Below are 23225 nucleotides of genomic sequence, written 5' to 3'. Positions count from 1 at the left end.
GTAGGAGCAATGGATTCTGTTTAATAGCAAGATACCCGATTTACACAATGTCTGTCTCATTAGTATGGCTAGAATATTAGTATGAATAAAGGCTATACTACACAGCCTTGTGGCAAGATACCCACTGATGTCTACACTTTGATGTGCCAGTCACTAACAACACACAAACATTGAGCTGGAACAGTGATGGAAATACCCTTCCATTGACTAACAGCCTAACCTGCTCTATCTGCTACATCACAAACATCAAAAATTACTTACTGTAAAGCACAGTAACTTCCCAGAGATGAAGGTGAGAGATATGCATGCCAATCTGCACATAAACAGTCCACAGGACTGCCTGTGCTTGCAGCTCACGTACTTGTGATACAATAAAAATATTGCACTGACATAAATCTCCTATTTTTCAGGCGGAGAGGGGCAGTCACATCATCTGATGAGAATCCAATAGCAACAGCACATGCAAATTATTCCCCCCCTCCCTCTTGCTCTCTCCCACCTCCCTCTCCTGTGGACCGTCAATGCCTGCCTCAGGCACCCTGCTATTATGATGAAGGACTGAATGAGTTTCAGCATAGTGTGAGGCACTGTTTTGTATCAGCAGGGTGCTGTTCTGCCCAGCTTTGAGATTAACCCCTTCCCTGCCACAATCTGATGTTTTTTAATCTGAGGTTACATTCTAACTAGTGGCATTTGACTTCAAAATGTTACTATTTAAAAATCTTTCACCCTTTCTCCCCTTCTCTCCTGAAGGTGCCGACTTTCACAAGGGATCGGCAACCTGCTTTCATTGGGGTTCAGGTTCCCTCCTCTCCTGAAAGAGCTATCAGTGACAGTGCACTTTTATGCATGAGACGAAAAGGTGAAGAGAGGTATACTACTTAACCACTGGGCCATCAGACCCAAGCGTAGTCCTCTCCAACAATGCACTTTGTTGCAGAGTCACCAATGAGCAGCTAGAACACTGGGTGATTTTGTCCCCTTGCTCATACAGGGGTGCTGAGGCCAATTGTAGGAGCCCCAGCTTCAATCAGCGAACTCAATACACGTTAAGAATGGAACCTGGGCCCTTCCTGTTCTGCATGGCTCAGAATACACACTTCACTGTGCCATATAGAAGAAAATGAAACAAAAGGACTTGCATTTATATATCACCTTTCACAATCTCAGGGCGTACCTGAACATTTTACAGCCAATGAAGTAGTCCCTGTTTTAATGTAGAAAACACAGAGCCAATTTGCACAGATCCCACAAACACCAATAATGACCAGATAATCTGTTTTTAATTAAACTGGTTGGAAGATCTCTATTGGCCAGGACACCAGCTAGAACACCTCTGAGCTTCTTTGAATAAGATCTTTCATGTCAACCTGAGAGCGCAGTTTAATGCTTCATCCAAAAATTGGCATTTCTGACTCCCTTCATATCACCCCTCTTTGGCATTGCAACACTCACCCAATATACTTTTTCAACAGCGCAGCGCTCTCTCAGTATGGCCCTGTGAGTATTGGCATGCATATTAAATGCACCAGGCCATGCCTGGATTATCACATCACTCAGGAAGGGAGTGACACATGGCATTGATTCATTGATTCTGGGAGAGCAGCCCTACCTCAGTCTCTTCCCACCCCATCTATGACCAGCTGAAGCGGAATTGACAAGTCCAATTGCAGCTCACCAGACCCACCATTCCAGGCTAAATCTTCTCACTTGTCTCAGTACAATCAGCAACCTGAAACATTTACTCCATCCACTGCAGCCAATATGTGCTAGAGGTGTGGAACAGCTACAAGCTACACTGCAGCACTCCCTGGACCACAACTTTTAAATCCATAACCTCTACCACTGAGAAGAACCAGGGCAGCAGGTCCATAGCAACACCATCACTTCCAAGTCACATGCCATTGTCACTTGACAATATTTCTTCACTGTTGCTGGGTGAAAATTTTGTTACTCCCTCCCTCCCTAATAGCACCATGGGTGTGCCTACACAACAAAGAATCGAACAGTTGAAGGCAGCAGCTCACCACCACCTTTTTAAAGGTCAAGTAGGGATGGACAATAAATGTTGTCCTTGCCAACAATGCCCACATCCCACAAAAGAATAAAATCAAATTGCGCCTTGATAAAGGGAAAGCACTTTTACTTAATCTCCCATCCAGACATTTCTTCTCGTTAAACAGTTCCTTGATACCAGATCAACCAGGGCCTCCAATCCCTACCCCAATTTCTTTTCCTTGGTCTTATAGGCTTTCTCTCTGCATTTTCAAATATTCGGTGCTGAAACACCTCATGTCACATTTCTCACGTGACAGCAGAATCTCTGTGCAGTTCACAGGAGAGTGAAAAAACCTCCCTTCAAATCCAAGCGGATTTAAATGGCATTTTACACAGTGTCAGTTTGTAAATCTGATTTGCATTAATAGCTCTTCAGATTCCAAGTTTCACATACATATTCATTTGCATAGAGTCTTGACGACTCACTGGATACTTGGGGGTTAGAAATAGTGTTGGGCACTTGCTTCAATGAAGAAAAAAACTGAGTGGGTTTAAAGCAGGCAGCTTATTCCCTGCAGCTCCCACCACCACCCATTTTGTATTGCTGCCTGAAATCAATTCCACCTCAATTCCCCAGCCCAACACCAGATTTGTGCCAATCCTTAGAGCACTGGATTATTACACAGCTTCATACCTCTCAGCATATTTATCATAAACAGAAGTTCTTTTAGTTGGCAGATGAGCCATCCCTCCCACCACCACCCAAAAGAGGAATTGAAAAGTGGAGTCATTAGTTGTGTGTGTGAGCATACCCCCAGATGCCAATCGGTCATTAGTGCTTGATCAGTGCTGCTGAGCACAGACTGACTCCCGTGTTCCAGTACAGCTCCAACACTGGCATCTACTCGGCAATGTGGAAAATTGCCCAGATATGTCCTGTACACAAAAAGCAGGACAAATCCAACCTAGCCAATTACCGCCCCATCAGTCTACTCTCCATTATCAGTAAAGTGATGGAATAAGTCATCAACAGTCAATCAAGAGACATTTGCTTAGCAATAACCTGCTCACTAATGCTCCGTTTGGGTTCCGTCAGGGTCATTCAGCTTCTGATCTCATTATAGTCGTGGTTCAAACATGGACCAAGAGAGTAGAACTACAGAGATGAGAGTGACAGTCCTTGACATCAAGGTAGCATTTGACAGTGTGTGGAATCAAGGCGACCTAGCAAAACTGGAGTCAATGGGAATCGGGGGAGAACTCTCCGCTGGCTGGAGTCATACCTAGCACAAAGGAAGATGGCCGTGGTTGTTGGAGGTCAATCATGTCAGTCCTAGGGCATTGCTACAGGAGTTCCTCAAGGTAGAGTCCTAGGTCCAACCATTTTCAGCTGCTTCATCAATGACCTTCCTTCCATCATAAGTCCAGAAGTAGGGATGTTCTACTGCTGAAGCAGTCAATGTCCAAATGCAGCAAGACCTGGACAATAGGGCTGACAAGTGGCAAGGAATATGCACGCCACATAAGTGCCGAGCAATGACTATCTCCTACAAGAGAGAATCTAACCATTGTCCTTTGACCTTCAATGGCATTACCATTGCTGAATCCCCCATGATCAACATCCTGGGGGTTACCAATGATCAAAAAGTGAACTGGACTAGTCATATAAATACTGTGGCTACAAGAGCAGATCAGAGGCTAAGAATCCTGTGGCGAGTAACTCACCTCCTGACTCTCCAAAGCCTGATCACTATCTACAAAGAACAAATCAGGAGTGATGTAATACTCTCCACTTGCCTGGATGAGTGCAGCTCCAACAACACTCAAGAAGCTGGACATCATCAAGCAGCTCGCTTGACTGGTACCACATCCACAAACATTCACTCCCTCCCATGCACATTGGCAGCAGTGTGTGCGCCATCTACAAGATGCACTTCAGCAACTCACCAAGGCTCCTGAGACAGCATCTTCCAAACCCATGACCACTACCATCTAGAAGGACAAGGGCAGCAGACACAAGGGAACACCACCACCTAGAAGTTCCCCTCCAAGCCACTCACCAGCCTAACTTGGAAATATATCGTTGTTCCTTCACTGTCGCTGAGTAAAAATCCTGGAACTCCCTGCCTAACAGCACTGTGGATCTAACTACATCACATGGGCTGCAGCGGTTCAAGAAGGCAGCTCACCACTACCTTCTCAAGGACAACAAGGAATGGGCAATAAATGCAGGCCTTGCCAGCGATGCCCACATCCCTGAAAGAAAAAAACATAGAACCTTGACAGGACATTTCTGAAAGTGCGATCATTCAAAGTATCACAAGGAACAATTAACAAGAACTTTTATTTATATAATGCCTTTTACATAATCAAACACCCCAAGGTGCTTCACAGGAACATTATAAAACAAAATATGACACCGAGGTACACAAGAGATGTCAAGTCAGATGACCAAAAGTTTGGGCAAAGAGGTGGGTTTTAAGGACTGTCTTAAAGAAGGGAAATTTTAGAGACTTGTGGGGAGCTTAGGGCTTGGACAACTGAAGGCACAGTTATCAATGGAAGAATTAAAATTGGGGATGCTCAAGAATCCAGGATTAGAGGAGCGGAGATACCTCCAAAGGTTGTGGGGCTGGAGCCAGGAGGGCGAGGCCATGAAGAGATTTGAAAACAAGGATGAAAATTTTAAAATCAATTTAAGGCACTTTATCTGAATGAACGAACCATTCACAATAAAATAGATGAACTAGTGGCACAATACAGATAAATGGTTTAGATCCAATTGCCATTAGAGAGATGTGGTTAAATGGTGGCCAAGATTGGAAAATAAATATTCCAGGGTACATGATATTTCGAAAAGACAGACAGAATGGCAAAGGAAATGGATAGCCCTGATAGTAAAAGATGAGGTAAGGACTTTAGTGAGGAAGGGTCTTGGTACAGAAGGTCATGAAGTGGGGTCAGTATGGGTGGAGATTAGGAATAGCAAGTGTCATCAACTCCTGGTGGGAGTAGTTTATAGCAGTTATACTATTGGACAGAGCATTCAAAGAAACTATTCAAAATATTCAACAAAAATACATTCCATTGAAAAACATAAACTCAGTAAGAAATATCTATCTGTGGCTTACTCAGGAAGTTAAGGGTAGTATTACATTAGGAGAGGTTTCTGAGTTTGCAAAGAATAGTAGCAACTCTGAGATTGGGAGTGTTTTATAAGCCAAAGGGCCACCAAAAGGTTGATAAAGAAATCTTACTACAATTGTACAGGGCTTTGGTGAGACCACATCTGGAGTAGCATGCAGTTTTGGTTTCCATATTTAAAAGATACACTTGAACCTGAGGGAGTACAGTGAAAGTTCACTAGATTGGTCCTGGGATGAGAGGGTTATCCTACGATAAGAGGATGAGTAAATTGGGTCTATATTCTCCAGAGTTTAGAAGAATGAGAGGTGACCTTATTGCAATATATAAGATTCTGAAGGAGCTCGACAGCGTAGACACAGAGGTCGTTTCCCCTGGCTGGGATATCTGGAATATGACGGACAGGGGTGGGCAGTCTCAGGATAAGGGGTTGATCATTTAGGATTGAGCCGAGGAGAAATTCCTTCACTCAAAGGGTTGTGGATCTTTGGAATTCTCTACCCAAGAGGGTTGTGGATGCTCCATCGTTGACTGTATTTAAGAAGGGGATAGACAGATTTTTGGTCTCTCGGGGAATCAAGGAAAATAGGGTGCGGGCAGGAAGTTGGAGCTGAGCCCAACTCCTGGTGGAAAACTTAAGGGACATTTTGACATGGCAGGAAGCCTGTAAGGGAAAGGGTGGGAGGGGGCGGCTTCTGTTGTACGTCCCAATCTCAACCGGTTTGATCCAAAGCAGGTCCGACGTGTGCAGGCAAATAAACTCATTACAGTTTGGTTCTTCTTTTAAAATAGTGTTGCTTCTTTGTATCTGGACTTCCAAGTGCTTTATCCCAAATGATCAGCCAGTGACCGTAATGAGCACTGTTCCTGATACGGGCATGTTTATTCATGGCACCAATTGGTTAGAGACAAATTAAGGACAATTGGTGATTGGAGAGTTGGGAGGTCTCACTTCCCACTCCACCCCGTCACGCTGAATTAGTTTGCACACAACTGCCCTAAGTTTCCCTCAAACTAATATTTGTAATAAAAGCTGACCTCAGCCATCCTCACAGATAAACAGCCTCTGAGCAAATTTTCCTTTTTATCTCTGGGGCCTGACAGCAGCACTATATCATCAGTGAGCTCCTAATTATAGAGCAAGAGAAGGACCCACCACCTGACCCTTGGAGGTGATTCAGGGCACTGGTCGACATATCTAGCAGCTTTTATGCTGAAGGCAACTGGCAAATAGGGGCTGCCTGTGGGTATCCAGCCAGAGAAAGAAAGGTAAGGGTGCCTGACATTGATGAAGTACCAGGAGTCCCATGCCCAAACCAAGGGGCCAAAATAAGACAATTATTTGAATAAAAGTAACGTCCAATGGTGAGGAGGGACAAGCACTGTTCAGAAGCTGAGACATGGTCTACTGTACAGAAGGATCACAGAAGCAGATTACACCAGCACTTCTCATCCGTTATGTTTACAACCAGGTCATTTTTTGTCCATAAATATTTAAAACTACTCCCCATATGTCACCTCACTCCAGCATCTGCTCAAGACCAACTGTTGACCATAAGCCCTCGAGTCTTTGTTCAGGGTCAGTGGAGAAGTCAACTCCCATAAGCCCTTAGTTAGTGACTCACTTCACAAAGGGCCCCTCAGGCCATTCTGCACAGCTGGATAAGGAATGTTATCAGATGGCACAGAAATCCTCCACTTTCACCAACAATGGACAAGGTCACTGAACAAAAAGGACAAAATACTTCAGAAATTGGGAACAAAAGTTTTGTTTGAAATTATGGGGCACCAGCAGCAAACAGGTGCAGAACCAGCGTCACTTAGTCATTTATCATAGACACGATCATTTCCTGCTCAGTTACACCTAATTACACTTCACAACTTCTTATATATCATTGTGACTACTCATTACATCACATAACATGCTAATAGCATAGACTTTAATTACATATTAATCAATGCACCACAATCTGTACACATCATGAGTGCTGGGGCATGGGAACCCAAACCCACTGGGAATACTGTCCCACAGGAACTCCAGCTGACAGGAAACCCAAAACCACGGAGAACCCCACGCCACGGGGATCTTCCTCAAAGTAAACACATGACGTATCAGTTAAAACCTCACAGTCAGAAACTTGTTCTACATTGCGTAGGCAATCAACTGACCCTATTGCACCTGATTATATTCAGAACTTTGTGCATTCACACCTCAACTGACAGTGTATTCACTGCCTTCACTAGCTGAATCTGCTAAATTACTGACAGTGTGCTCACCATAATCACTGGCTGAATCAGGTACATCACAGACAGTGTGCCTGTCCACTGCAATCACTGGCTGAATCAGGTACATCACTGACACTGATCAATGGCTGAATCAACTACATGGAGTTCTGTCGAAGGGTCATGAGGACTCGAAACGTCAACTCTTTTCTTCTCCGCCGATGCTGCCAGACCTGCTGAGTTTTTCCAGGTAATTCTGTTTTTGACATGAATTACTTGGCTTGATGGTGGTGAGAAAAAATTCTTCCCGAATCAGCAGAAAGTCAGACCAAGGATATGCAACATGTGACACTGGTGTGGAAGCTAGTGTTTGTCACAATGCCACAATGTTGTCAGGCACCAAATATTCCCACTGGTGTGCACTAAACACAGCTCTATCAAACCCTGGCTAATTAATGTCACTGTTTCCTTTCTTTCTCCCTGGAAATGCCTCAGTGTCACCCAGTCCCACCTTAGCAGCCTGGGGCCTTTGTGGGTGGGTGTGGCGGGGGTCAGGTGGGGAAGAGAGGACTGTAGACTCACACAGCTCTCTGTGCCATTTAATTAGCAGGTTGTTCTGTGGTTTTCTCACTAATAGAGCTTTATTGCCTTTTGTGAAGAGTTGTTCAACTGATAATGAAGCAGGGTGTTCAGTACTGTCCCGCTGCACTCAGTTCATTCGATTTAATTAAACACTTGCTGAAAAAAATGACTTGCTTAATTTTCTTTGCAAACTGTTAATTAGAATGAGATGACACAGAACATTTGAAGTTTGTGCTCAGTTTTGATGCCTCAGTCAGTGATGTGGCTGAGAGAGGAGCAGATTTAATCAGCAGGAACCCCTGCCCCCGTCAAACCTCACCTTTACAGACCCTCAACAGAAAAACAAGCTGCCCACACACTCTTTCCTTTACTCTGTAAGGGCACAGGGTAGCAAACAAACATGCTCTTTTAAAAAAAAAGGTTTTGTGAATAGGCAGTCTGCTCAAAAGTTCTACACACCCAATCCCAGCTGACTTCTAGTGATCAAACCACATCCCAGTCACCCTCATTAAAAGATTCCCTGATCCAAGCATAACATTCCGAACAAAATCCTCAAGACAAAATGTTCCCAGTAGCTTTTTAATGCTCCCTGAAGAATCTCACTTTCAGCCAGCAGCAGGTTTAAGCCCTCCTCACCTCAGGCTTTAATTCTGCATTCCCTACTGTTTTCTTTAGACTCAATTCCTTAATATTGTTTGAAAACTGCTTCTCTAACTTTCCTTCCTCTGCACCCCATTCTCCTGAAGGTGCTGGGATACAATTTCACCGGCACTAAGTGTCCAAACTTACTTCATCTGCAAACCAATCACCAGCCTCATTTTCTACTTCATTTTTGCATTTATATTTATTTATACTGGGCAGCATCCCAGTGATTCTGTGCTGTCCCCTTTCTATAGCCTCAACATCTATCCTGTATAGCGAAGCTCAAAACTGCACAGCCATTTCCCAAACTCATGATCTTGCCTCTTGCCCAGCAGTGCCTACCCTTGCTATTTTCATTGTGGGGTGATGGGAATGGGCTGGAGTCAGGGCCGGCCTCTCCAGAAGCAGGCCTGAGGCAGGAAGAGACGTGGGTGAATGTCAGGGGAGGCAGGTTAGAAAGTCCATCTCCATTCACTGTGACATCAGCCAAGTTTTCTGTAAATGATTTTTAAGCACCCTAGCCCTCAAACTGCCACCGCACCCCCCCCACCTCTCCATACCCCCTCTATACCTCCTCACATCTCCATGCACCTGCTTATCCCTCCATGCTCACATGCATCCTCCATATCCGTTCATCCAGGAACCATTATGGGCAGAACTCATGAGCTGACCTGTCAATCAAAGAGGTCAGTCATCTGTTAAGCCAAATGGCCATCGGTTCAACCTGCTCCAAAGGTTTCAATGAATTCAGCTCTAGAGCTTTTATTTATACAGCTGAGAGTTGGAATCCAATTATGAATGCTTGGCCAAGCTCCAAAACGCACTATTAGATTCAGTTCTCTAAGGGTTGTGTAGGAGACTGTGTGTTTTGCTTGATTGACTGTTTTATGAACTGCTGAGAAGATTATGTGCCTTTGAAATGGTTTTTGAATACCTGTTTGTTTATTTTGACAGTCTTATGTGTCCTTAATAGGCTTAAACCTTTTCTCAAGGGGGAGGGTTTGAATACATGCATGTTTTCTTTGACAGGTTCATGAGCATTTCAGTGTCATAGTTATAAGACTAATGAGCTTTGCCCATAGTGGATACTGGAATAGTGCATCAAAGACTCAGCAGATATCTGGATATTAAATCAATGGAAAGAAGGCGGCACGGTATCCACATAACACAGTACCACCAGATTCTCAATACTGTTGAATTCAGAAGAGGAATTTATCCACTGGATAACGTACTCATGTGAACACAAACACAATACTAGTCAATTTAATGGTCACAACTTTAAAAGAAAAAACTCTATGATCAACCACTGCATTAAAAACAATTTAACTTATCATGACGCATCTAATTTTGGAGATCTTGAGGCGCAGTGGGTAGCATCTCTGCCTTTGAGCCAGAAGCTTGGTTTGAGTCACACCCCAAGACTTAATGGCCAAAGAAGGTATGATCATAATGCTGCTAACAGGTTGACAATCAACCTGCAAACACATTCTAACACATGCCAATGGCAGGCGGTGAGAGTGGTAGAGATTTCTGGTCAGCCATGTGATGGAAAGAACATTGGAATCTCTACCACCGCTATCAATAGCTCCAGACTACAACATGCATATAAAAGGTGCATATTGCCACAGCAACTCAGGTTCCGAGTGAACTGTGACACACATGCACATAATATCTATTTATGACCGTTGATGTTGGCTCGACTTTTTAAACTTACCTGTCAAAAGGTTCCAGAGTCCACAACTGCCTTCCAAGGTTCATGACTCATAAGGTCCTTTGAGGTGCCGTGAATCATGTCTCCTAACAAAAGAGGCCAAACTCCATGAAAATAGAATGCCCACCCCCAAAATAGAGTAGGCATGGGCAAGATTGCCACATGTGGGCCTATTATCTGCACCCTTATACCGGGGTCATAAAAATCGCATGCTTGGGAATGGAGGCAGGGATCCCTGAATCAGGTCTCGCCCGTCATTTTCAAATCCCGGTGCACACCCACCGCTCTCCAGCTCCATTCCAACATGGGCAGAGGCATGAAAATTAGGGTCAAACTGTCCTGTGGTTGCAAATACTCTGCAATAGAAAATAGATAACTTGAGTCAGGTAAATTAATATCAAATAGCATCAGATCAATTGACAGTGAATAGCTGGAAGACATCCAGTGAAGGATTGAAATCAGCATTAGCATTTACTTCACATGAGAATACTGAGCGGGTGGGACTGCTGGTCTCTGCACCTGTGAAGAGAGTAGCAGCTCTGATTAAATCATTTCACCTGGCTCCTCTCACATTCCTCAGCTCCTTGAGGAATATTCATCTGTCAGAGTGCAGAACTATTGGCAAGATGTTACACAGTGTCAGTCTCTAATCTGATAAAATTAAGAACATCAAGTCATCTCCTTTAAGATGTCCCTAACAATCTACCTTTTTGACCAAGATATATCATCATGTGGTTCAATACAAAACATGTTATTTAAATACATAATGCTCTTGTTAAGCATCTTGGGTCCTTGTGGTGCTTTATAGGTGCCATGAAAATGCCAGTTGTTCTTGTCACCTCACCATGTCCCTTGATCCCACCACACCACTGCTCTTAGTCCCACCTTGCCGCGGCCCTGGATTCCACCCCACTGGAACCTAGCTCATTATCTTTTAATAACAATAATTAAAATCAGAATATGCTGGAAAAAGCCAGCAGGTTTGGCAGCATCTGTGGGGACAGAAACAAAGTTAACATTTCACGGGCGTATGACTCCTCTTCAGAGCGAAAGAGAAGTAGAAATGTGATGGATCTTATGCTGTTTTAAGAGGGGGTGAAGCAAAATGGAAGGTCAGGGATAGGTGGGAGCTCAGGAGAGATTGACAAAGATGTCATGAACACAAGACAAAGGGAGTGTTAATGGTAGTGTTAAAGACTAAAGAAGGTGCTGATAGTGGCATAAAGGTAAGATAGTCGAATGTGTAAATAACAGAACAATGGCCAGCACTCTGTGAGGCCCTGTGAGGAAGGGGTTAGGGAAAATGGATTAAAAAAAAATCAAAAAATAAAAATAAATTAAAGAAATAGAAAAAAAATGAATAAAAATACAAAAAGGGATTTAAAAAGAGGTGAAGGTGGAGGAGAGAGTTCATGGTCTGAAGTTGTTGGACTCAATGTTAAGTCCGGAAGATCGTAAAGTGCCTAACTGCAAGATGAGGTGCTGTTTCTCCAGTTTGCGTTGGGCTTTACTGGAACATTGCAGCAAGCCAAGGATGGACGTGTGGGCATGAGAGCAAGATGGTGTGAAATGGCAAGTGACAGGAAGGTCTGGGTTATGTTTGCGGACTGAGCGAAGATGTTCTGCAAAGCGCTCACCCAGTCTGTGTTTAGTCTCCCCAATGTAGAGGAGACCACATTGGGAGCAGCGAGTACAGTGGACCAAATTGATGGAAGTGAGGTACTCCTTCCCCTGAATAGAGTGTTTGAAGCCCAGGACGGTGAGGAGGGAAGAGGTAAAGAGGCAGGTGTTGCACTTTCTGCAGTTGCATGGGAAGGGAATGAGGTGTTGGGGGTGATGGAAGAGTGGACCAGGGTGTCCCGGAGGGAACGGTCCCTACAGAATGCCGACAGGGAGGGTGAAGGGAAGTTGGCATGATGCTGGAGTTGGCGGAAATGGCAGAGGATGATCCTTTGAATGCAAAGGCTGGAGGAGTGAAAAGTGAGGACAAGGGGGACCCTACTATGGTTCTGGGTTGGGGGGGTGGGGGCGCGAGGGCAAAGGCGCGGGCAATGGGTCAGACACGGTTGAGGGCCCTGCCAATCACAGTGAAATCTTTGGTTAAAGAAAAAGGAAGACGCATCAGAAGCACTGTTTGGGAAGGTGGCACCATTGGAACAGATGCGACGGAGACAGAGGAACTGGGAGAATGAGATGAGTCCTTACAGGAAGCAGGGTGTGATGAGCTGTAGTTGAGGTAGTTGTGAGAGTCAGTGGGCTTGTAATGAATAGTGGTAGGCAGTCTATCACCATGAATGGAGACAGAGAGGTCAAGGAAGGAAAGGGGGGTGTTGGAGATGGACCATGAGAAGGTGAGAGAGGGGTGGAAATTCGAAGCAAAAATCAATAAATTTTTCCAGGATCAGATGAGGGCATGAAGCAACACCGGTATAGTCCGGATGTACCGGAAAAAAAGCTGTGGAAGGAGACTGGAGTAGGACTGGTGCAAGGAATGTTCCATATACCCCACAAAAAGACAGGCATAGCTGGGGCCCATGCGGGTACCCATAGCCACACGTTTTATTTGGAGGGAGTGAGAGAACACGTTCAGCCAGGCGGAGGAAAGTGGTGGTGGATGGGGATTGTTCGGGCCTCAAGAAGCAGAGGAAAGCCCTGAAATCATCCTGGTGAAGAATGGAGGTGTAGAGGGACTGGACGATTATAGCAAAGAGGTGGTGGTCAGGGCCAGGAAACTGGGAATTGTTGTTATGGCGCAGGGCATCAGAGAATTGCAAATGTAGGTTGGAAGAGACTGGACAAAGGGAGGGAGAACGGATTCAAGATAGGAAGAAATGAGTTTCATGGTACAGGAACAAGCTAACACGATGGGTCAACAAGGACAGTCCTGTTTGTGGATTTTGGGAAGCGGGCTGTGCGGGGTTGGAAGCTGTGGAGGGAAGGTCTCCAGAAGAGATAAGGTCAGTGACAGTCCTGGAAACAATTATCTTTAATCCCATTTACACTGCCAATTCATGATCCTTCCATGGTCCTTATCCAACATTTGATTCCCCTTTGGATGGTAACGTTCCTCCTGACTTCCCTCACTTGCCCAACCTCTGCAGTACTCGTGTTCAACCTCTATGCCTGGATTTTGAAAAATAGAACGTATCCATGCTGTGAGGCACACAATTGCCTGAAATGAATGGTTCCAGGGACAAGCACAATCTATAAATTAGGATTAGGAATAGCTATTAAATAATAAAAAAAACTGTGCTTAGCCACAGAGAGGGTGGTCCGTAAAGAAGGAGCAATAAGCAAGCTAAGTCAGGGCAGGGATGGGTATCAGAATACTTTATATGAGACTTGCCCAACCTTTTTACATGGGGTTCAGCTTTCAAAATTTTCACACTCAAAGGACCAATGAGCAAATTTTGGAAAGATAAAGTTTGGCACAACGTTAAACATAAATTTTTAAAAATACTGAGGTATGAAAAGAAACAACTTGCTGAGCAAAGAAACAATGAGTAATGAATAAAGTATTAGAGTGTAATAGGGTGTGTGTGTGTGTGTGTGTGTGTGTGTGTGTGTGTGTGTCCAGTTCACTCCCAGCCTCAAGGTGCTGACTCACTCACCCACTGAGAGTGGATAAGATTGCATGATGTGTGGGTGAGGTTGACTGAGAACCCTGATACTGGGAGTGAGCCAGACTTAAGGACACACTTCTCTCACGCTTGCTGCCCTCCTCACACTCGCTCACTTTCTCTCTCTCCACCCCCCCTCACGCTCGCTCTCTCTCTGTCCCCCTCACGCTCGCTTGCTCTCTCTCCGCCCCCCCACACTTTGGATGCCTCAAGCCCTCTCTGCTCTGCGAGCCGCGCCCCTCACCTCCCCACTCCCCGGCCCGGCGTCTGCCCAGCCCCTTGCCTTCCCACTCCCCAAATATCCGGCCCCTCGCCTTCCCGCTCCTCGGCTGCCCTGCCCTCGCCTTCCCGCTCCTCGGCTGCCCTGCCCTCGCCTTCCCGCTCCTCGGCTGCCCTGCCCTCGCCTTCCCGCTCCTCGGCTGCCCTGCCCCCGCCTTCCCGCTCCTCGGCTGCCCCAGGCTCCAAACTCACCACCGCTGATATTCGCTGCTCCCCCAATCACAGATTGTTTCTCTCCCACCTTTGCTACTGATAGGTTCACTAATGAGCCTATCAGCAACAAAGTTGGGAGAGAAACAGCCTGTGATTGGAGGAGCAGTTCCATGCAGAATCTTCCATTCAAACTTACCTGTTTGACAGGCATTTTGAAAACTAGCTCCAGGAGCCGCATAGAGGGGCTCCAGCCCATTCGTTGGACAAGCCTGCTTTATATGATTTCCGTCGCTGAGAGAGAGAGAGACACACACACATACACAGAGGGGGAGAGACACAGAATTAAAGAGGGAGAATCTCACAATCACCATGATGATATGTTAAAATATTTTATATAGTATTTATCAGTCAAGGAGAGAGATCGAGGTGCACACAATAACTGTGACAGTATGTTAAACATTCTATATACTAATTATTAGCAAGTAATTATGAGATGGGGAGAAACCACACAATTGAAATGAATGGTAATAATAAATTGAAAAGGCTGAGAAGCATATTGGAGCTTGTGTACCTGCAGGGTTTGAGGCCAGATTTTACTGCAGCAAGGGAAACAGGGCATCTGGAATCTGAATAAGCATGACAATTAACAGGTGTCTCCTTAAGCAGTGAGATTTAAGGATTTGGAAATAAACATGGGAACTAGTGAGGAGGAGGATGAATTCAATGTCCAAAGAGGTACAAAAAATAAATAAAGAGAGCAAAAGAAAGATTAGATTGAGAAAGAGAGAAGAAGAGACTCAAAGGAAAATAAAGGAAGAAAAGATAAAATGTAAAATTACTTTTTAAAAATCTCTTTAAATAATTTAAGACCTGAAAGAATGAGACCCCACAGTCATAACTGCTAATTTTCAGTGCCAAAGACATTGATTGACAGTCATTAACACTTATCACATCAACTGTAAGAACTCATATTTAAATGGTGCCTTAAATGCAATAAAATGCCCTAAGGCACTTCACAGATGTTTTAGAAACCAAAATCTGTCACTGACCACAAAAGGATATATTGGAGCAGATGGCCAAAAGTTTGCTCAGAAGTAGGTTTCAAGGAGGAAGGAGAGGTAGAGAGGCAGGGGAGTTTAGGGAAGACCACCCAGAATTTAGGACCATGGCAGCAGAAAGCCCAGCCACAACGGAACAACTAAAATTGGGGATGCTCAGGAGGCCAGAGTTAGAGCAGTGCAGCTATCCCATGGCTGGAGGAGACTACAGAAGTAGAAAGGAGCAAGGTCATGGAGGGATTTGAAAACAAGAATTTTAAAATCACAGCACTGCCCTAATATAGAATCAGGGAGCATAGAGATAATGAATGAACAGGAATTGGTGCGAATTAAGGCACTGGCAGCAGTTTTGGATGACCTCAAGTTTACAGAAGGTACAACGTAGGAGGCTGTTCAGAAATGCCCTGGAATAGTCTAGTCTAGACATAACAAAGGCATGGAAAAGGGTTTCAGCAGATGAGCTGAAGTGGAGTTTTGTGATAGGCTTGAGTGCAGGAGAGGTTAAATGATAACAGGATTCAATGCAGAAAGTCAAAGAGAAGTAATGGGACAAGTAAAGAAACAAAAGGTGTGTCTAGAAGAGGTGTGAATGGCAAGCTAACAGCCATCCAAACACAAAGTAAAGGGATTAAATAAAGAGACAAGGAGGACAAAAAGCAACTAACATAAAAAACTTGAAAAAAATGGGGCAGAGATTATGGTCTAAATTTGTTGAAATCAATGTTGCATCCAAAAGGCTGCAACATTTCCAGTCTAAATATGAGGTGCTGTTCCTTAAGCTTGCTTTCAACTTCATTGGAACATGTAGCAGGCCAAGGATAGAAAGATAGAAAATTGAAATGACCGATGAAAACAAGATCAGGGTTATACTTGCAGGCGGAATGGGAGTGTTCTGCAAAGTGGTCATCTAGTCTGTGTTTGGTCTCCTCCGCATTTGGTCTCCCCAATGTAGAGGAGACCACATTGTGAGTGGTGAATACAGTATACTAAATTGATAGAACAAGTAGCTGTTTCACTTGAAAGGAGTGTTTGGGGCCTTGGATGGTGAGAAGGGAAGTGGTAAAAGGGCATGTGTTGTATCTCCTGTGCTTGGATAGAAAGGTGTCATAGGAAGCGGGGGAGGTGTGACTATGGGGTAGACCAAGATGTCACAGCAAGAACACTCCTTTCAGAATGCTGAAAGGGGAGGGCAGAGAGAGATGTGGCATCGTGCTGGAGGTGACGGAAATGGCTGAGGATCATCATAGAATTTGGAGGCTGACAGGGTGAAAGGTGAGGACAAAAGGAATGCCATCGTGGTTCAGGGAGCAAGGGGTAGGGGTGAGAGCAGAAGTGCAGGAAATAGATTGGACACGGTCAGGGGCCCTGTCAATCACGGTGTGGTGGAGGAATCCTTGGTTGTGCAGAAAGGAAGGCATATAAACAAACACTAGACTAGCAGCTCCAAACAGATGTGACAAAGATGGAGAAACTGGGAAAATGGAATAGAGTCCTTACAAAAGTGGGGAGTAAGGAGGTGTAGTCAAGGTGTGGGAGTCCATGGGCTGATAATTAATATCAGTTGTTGGTCTCTATATCTGGGAATAGGCTAAGAAGTCAAGGAACTTACCAGGAATTTTCAGTTCTGATCAATTGAACAGGAGACGACCAGATAGCTATTGAGTTTTACTGATATTTTTCAAAATGTAAAAAAAAGCACTGACATTTGCAGCTGTCTTCAGATCAAAAGGCACTCGACACTTGTGACTGCAGGCAAACAGCATAGCTGGTAATACACCAATACACACACAATCAACGCAAAAGCACCCCTACTAATATACACCAAGTGCACACACTATGCTGCTTTCAAACAGTACTCCACATTGATTGTCTATATTCCTGCCACTATTGGCTAAACTACAGCTCGTAAACCAGGGTTTAAAAAAAGGCTTGCATTTATGTAACATCTTCCACAATCACTGGATGTCTCAAAGCATTTTACAGCCAAAGGAGTATTTTTGAAATGTAGTCACTGTTGTAATGCAAGAAATGAGGTAGTCTATTCACACACAGCAAGCTCCAACAAACAACAATTTGGCAATGACCAGATATTCTGCTTTTGTGATGTTTATGGAGGGACAAATATTGGCCAGGACACCAGGGATAACTCACCTGCTCTTCTTCAAAATAGTGTCATGGGAACTTTAAATGTCCACCTGAGGCCTCAGTTAAACAACTCACCCAAATCTCTGCACCTCAGACAGTGCAGCCCCCACTCGATACTGCACTAGATGACCGCCTTGATTTTTGTGCTCAAGTTCTGATGTGGGACATGAACTGAGAACATTCAGGCTCAGAGGTGAGAGTGCTATCAACTAAACCATGACTGAATGCCAGCCCGCAACTAGGGGCTGGAACGCCGGCCCGCAACTAGGGGCTGGAACGCCGGCCCGCAACTAGGGGCTGGAACGCCGGCCCGCAACTAGGGACTGGAATGCCGGCCCGCAACTAGGGGCTGGAACGCCGGCCCGCAACTAGGGGCTGGAACGCCGGCCCGCAACTAGGGGCTGGAACGCCGGCCCGCAACTAGGGGCTGGAACGCCGGCCCGCAACTAGGGGCTGGAACGCCGGCCCGCAACAAGGGGCTGGAACGCCGGCCTGCAACTAGGGGCTGGAACGCTGGCCTGCAACTAGGGGCTGGAACGCCGGCCCGCAACTAGGGGCTGGAACGCCGGCCCGCAACTAGGGGCTGGAACGCCGGTCCGCAACTAGGGGCTGGAACGCCGGCCCGCAACTAGGGGCTGGAACGCCGGCCCGCAACTAGGGGCTGGAACGCCGGCCCGCAACTAGGGGCTGAAACGCCGGCCTGCAACTAGGGGCTGGAACGCCGGCCCGCAACTAGGGGCTGGAACGCCGGCCCGCAACTAGGGGCTGGAACGCCGGCCCGCAACTGGGGAATGGGGGAATGAGGTTGGGGTAGTGGTTAAATTGCAGCCTGTATTTGAGGGGTGGGTTAAACCACAGCCTGTAACTGAGGGGAGGGTTAAACTACAGCCTGTAACTGGGGCTGAGGAGTGGGAGGGTTGGGGGGTGTGGGGGCATAAACTACAGCCAGTAACTAAAGGGGTGGGACATTAAATTACAGCCAGTAAGTGAGGCTTAAACTATGGTCTTAACCCAGTGCCATCTGTTGACTTAATGGCTTGGGTTTTCATCCTCGAGGTGGGTAGGAGTTGGAAAATTCCCAGCTCTGCCCGTCCACCTTTGAAGAAAGTGCCCACAAGGATGGGATTTTCATTGCAGACGGGCGTGTATGGGCTGGAGATGGGCCAGCCAACCCAGGAAAAGATTGGAGGGAGCAACAGCGGCTGCCAGGTGCAGAGGTGGACTGTTTAAAAAGCCCACTTTCGTGCTCTAGGACTTGTTAAAATAAAAGTAGAAAGCCCTCACATCGCCTCAATCCCGCAAAAGCCCCATCCATGCCCCCACCCATGGTCCCCACATGCCCCCATGCCAAAGTATAACCCCAAACAACCCACAGCCCCTCATGCCCACTATGCCAAGCCATGCCCCTCCACCCTTTCCCCAAGATCTCAAATCCTCAATGCCAAACCTGGCACATCCATGCCTATTGATTCTCTACAATATATAGGTCAATGAACACTATAGTGACAATACGATGTCTAAAAAAAAAATCATTCGTTCACAATTTTCCACCATGTTAAAAAAAAAACTATTTACCACAGGGCAAAAGAGTCAGTTATCCAGATCCTTTCGAATTCCAATAGCTGAAACTGGAAGCACTTGAAACCTTTTAACTTTGTGTAAATAAGTATTGTACAATTGGCAGCAGAGATCAGACAGCCAGATCAATCCAGCAACGGTTTCTCTGGTGCTCAGGTGTTTCAACAAAGTAATGGATTTCTGGGCTCTGAGCAAAGCCTCATCTTGGCTAAGAGCCCAAACATCAAAAAGAACTAAAACAACTGAGCCTCAGAGAAAACATTGTTGTCTGACAGCTCTGACTCTTTGACGTCTGCTGTCAATTTCACAACGTTTATTCACACAAGGTTAAGAGGTTTCAAGTGCTTACAGTTTTAGTAGCTGAAACTTTAAAGGGTCTGGATGATTTACTACAGGGCAACACAAGTGTCAAAGGGCTTTTTTTTAAAAAAAAGTGTAAAGTTATGAATAAGCGGCTTTTTAAAGCTATTTTTACACACCCTATTGCCACTATAGGGTTCATTGGTTCTATATTGGGTCAATGGGCATGGAAGTTCCACAGCTTGGCACAGGGTGCATGAGGAAGCATACCTGGGCATGGGGGCATGAGGGGCCATAAGAGATGGATAGGGGGATACCTTGGTATGGGAGCATGAGGATCACCTTTTGAACTTATGCTTAAAACGTCCCCTCGTGGAGACTATGGTTCACGACACCCTCCGATATCCTGTGAATCACAACTCATTGAAAGCCTGGACCAACTCCATGAAAACTGTAGAGGACTGGGACATGCCTAACTTGCAATGGATCCAGCCAGGTCAGGATTGACCCAAAACAGCACACACCCTTAATAGGCACTCCGAAAATCAGAAACCCTGGGAACGTGGTTGGCATTTCCTTAATCAGGTCCCAGCTGCAACTTTTAAAGGGCCTCCGAGTCATCTCGACTTGGGTGAAACTTCAGCGCTATATTTCAGTAACAGAATGGGTCTGACAGCCATCATCTGTTTATCTGTGCTGCCACATAAACCTCAATGGTGAGATGAGAGATGCCTACACACTTACAGGTCTCCCTGAAGATATTTTTGTGTCGGTAGTAAGGTATTGTGAGAGTTGAAAGGTGCTACAACCCTCTTCCACAACCACCTATCCTCAAGATTTATGGACACTTGGGACCTGGGGTTGTCAAAGGCACGGAGGTAAGGTTGGTCCATGTAGGGCAGGAGAGCCCGGAGCGCAGGCGTCGGGCGGCAGGGCCCGGAGCGCAGGCGTCGGGCGGCAGGGCCCGGAGCGCAGGCGTCGGGCGGCAGGGCCCGGAGCGCAGGCGTCGGGCGGCAGGGCCCGGAGCGCAGGCGTCGGGCGGCAGGGCCCGGAGCGCAGGCGTCGGGCGGCAGGGCCCGGAGCGCAGGCGTCGGGCGGCAGGGCCCGGAGCGCAGGCGTCGGGCGGCAGGGCCCGGAGCGCAGGCGTCGGGCGGCAGGGCCCGGAGCGCAGGCGTCGGGCGGCAGGGCCCGGAGCGCAGGCGTCGGGCCCAGAGCGTAGGCGTCGGGCTGGAGGGAGTGCAAAGTACATGCTATGTGTGGTATAGTGGAGTGACATGGATCCCTCCTCTACAGGTATCACACTGTCCTGTGTGAGCCCTTCCCTCTGGTGTAATGCACCACCCACCTGAACACGTAACTTTCATGTAACGCACCAGCCTGTATGACCCTCTTACCACTCTCATAATGTATCGCCTTGTGTCATCACCATCTCTGCGTGTACTACACCATCTAGTTTCATCCTGTTTTAAATCCTAACCTGGACAGACTTGCAACCAGACAGACAGAATCTACAACCTTAAGCTACAGAAACTGGACTGCAAATGCAGAGATGGGAGGAATGTTTCAGAATATTGCCTAAACCTGCCACTGATTTTAAATTCTTATTTTGCTTCTTCTGGGGGTTAGCATTATCAGCAATCCTCGAGGTTACACCACTTGGGGAACAGGATAAGCGTGGTTGGTCCCAAAAGTTCACAGAGCTGGGGAAGAATGGAACAGGACAGTGGTACATTTCAACTCTCACAATACTTTACTGCCAACATAAAAATTGCAGAGACAGCTGTAAGTGTGCAGGCATCTCTCTTCTTACCATTGAGGTTTATGTGGCAGCACGGATGAACAGATGGTGATTGTCAAACCCAATACCTGCAGCAGGCTGTGAGCAGCTTATACACACAGTGTAATGATCCAGAGCAGCCAGAATCTTTGTGTAAACACAACTGAATGATCCAGAGGCCAGACTCCCTGTCAAAACACTAATGATTCAGAAGTCAATGTCTCTGTCCAAACACAGTGAAATGATCCTGGGAGGTCAGGACTCTTTCCAAATATAGTATAATGACCCAGAAAGGCCAGAATCTCTGTTCAAACACAGTATAAGAAGCCAGAGAGGCCAGTGCCAAATGGATAACTTACCATTTATTTTGTGTGTTCAATCGCTGGTCTCTGCACCATCAAGAATAGTGGGCACCTTGGGTGTTCAAAAAATTCACTACACCAGAAACGGCTGCTTTAACACAACACTGCGAGTCCGAGCTTGTACTTACTGTCTGTGGTGCACTATCTTCTAATGTAGTGAAGGGGCTCACTCATAGGGAAAATGCAGCACTATTTATTTATTTGGGTCTCCCCGAGGGGCTCTCATATTTCTGGACTACAATTCCACAGGCTGTTTGTGTTTGGATACCTCATCCAAGTGCCCATTCCTCACGTCCGCCTAGACTGTCACAATTTCTAACTGATCTGAGAGGAAAAATGATTAAAAAAAACTAGCATGAAGAGATTATTACAGCAGCTTGTTTGGACAGTTGTGTAGCATTCATTGGCACACGGGTGTGAGCTCAAAGAAAGATTGGGTTGTTGCATATTTGCTGGTCATTTCTTATTAACAGGTACTGTTGAAGGGTCACGAGGACTCAAAACATCAACTGTGCTCCTTTCCACCGATGCTGCCAGACCTGCTGAGTTTTTCCAAGTATTTTTGTTTTTGTTTTGGATTTCCAGCGTCTGCAGTTCTTTGCTCTTATCACTATCTAATACTTTTGACTCGCTCATGTTTAGTCAAACGTCTGATGAGTTTGAATAATCACATCTCTGAGCTACCAATCAATTTTTTTCACCTTTGGATGCATGATGCTTTGGAGCTGTGAAACTGTAGAAATGTGTCAGGCACAAGACTTATAATTATACAGCTAGATATTACAGACTAGCTAGCACTGGCACCATCCTCCAGCTAGGCTCAAATTTGAGAGATTACATAGGGAAATATGTCTAATCACATTCCTTAAGGAGTTAATACAGTATGTAAATAGTGCGCGTCTTTCATCGGGCACATTTGGTTTCAGGTTGAGAACATATTAAATAAACACCATAAGCAATAATAACACAGCGACCAAACTGCTACAGTTATTCATAGCTCCCAACTCTCTCTGTTCACTGATTAGTGTTGTCAGGATCCTCACACTGCACCACAAATAATGACTTCTAACCAGACTAACAAAATAACATCTGCATTCATTCAGAATTCCAAACCCTCACAGGTTATGATATGTCAACTGAAGTTCTGAAGCAGCAGTGAATGAAAGTGACAGATTGATATCAGTAGCAGCACATTCTCCAATGCATCATCCTTAGAATGTCAGGAACGAGAAGAATGTACTACTGTTATCGATGATGCAAGAATTTCAGACTCATTGAGCAAATGCCCAGGTGCAGTAATGAACTGGACTGGACAGGAAGATCCTCAGTTCCCGTCCTGGGTGAGTACAGATATTTCTGATCTGTGTGCTCTCAGCATGTGAAACTCTATTCCTTCTCCCAACACTGTCCTTTTACTAGGTTGAATAGTTCACTGAGCTGTAGCTGTCTGATTAGAAAGTACAATGCCATTTCCCAGAGACAGTTTTCTGAGCGCCAGTATCTCAAGTGAGAGAAAATCACAGGCATCCATCCACCTATAGAGAAGAATTGCTGACTGACCAACTATGCAATGCTGGAACACATTCGGGTCAGAAGACATCATCACCATCCAATAACGGGTACCTGCCCCTTACTGCAGTGACTACACCAGCG

General features: G+C 45.7%; 1 protein-coding gene across 4 annotated transcripts in view; it reads right to left on the bottom strand.

Moving 5' to 3' along the window:
- LOC121288560 (segment polarity protein dishevelled homolog DVL-1-like) overlaps positions 1 to 23225 on the bottom strand; it is a 118217-nt gene that overhangs the window by 33023 nt on the left and 61969 nt on the right. The gene's annotated exons all lie outside the window — the stretch shown is intronic.

Source organism: Carcharodon carcharias, chromosome 15 (assembly GCF_017639515.1).
Source record: "Carcharodon carcharias isolate sCarCar2 chromosome 15, sCarCar2.pri, whole genome shotgun sequence".
NCBI lineage: Eukaryota > Metazoa > Chordata > Chondrichthyes > Lamniformes > Lamnidae > Carcharodon > Carcharodon carcharias.
This window is presented reverse-complemented; position numbering and strand designations above follow the sequence as displayed.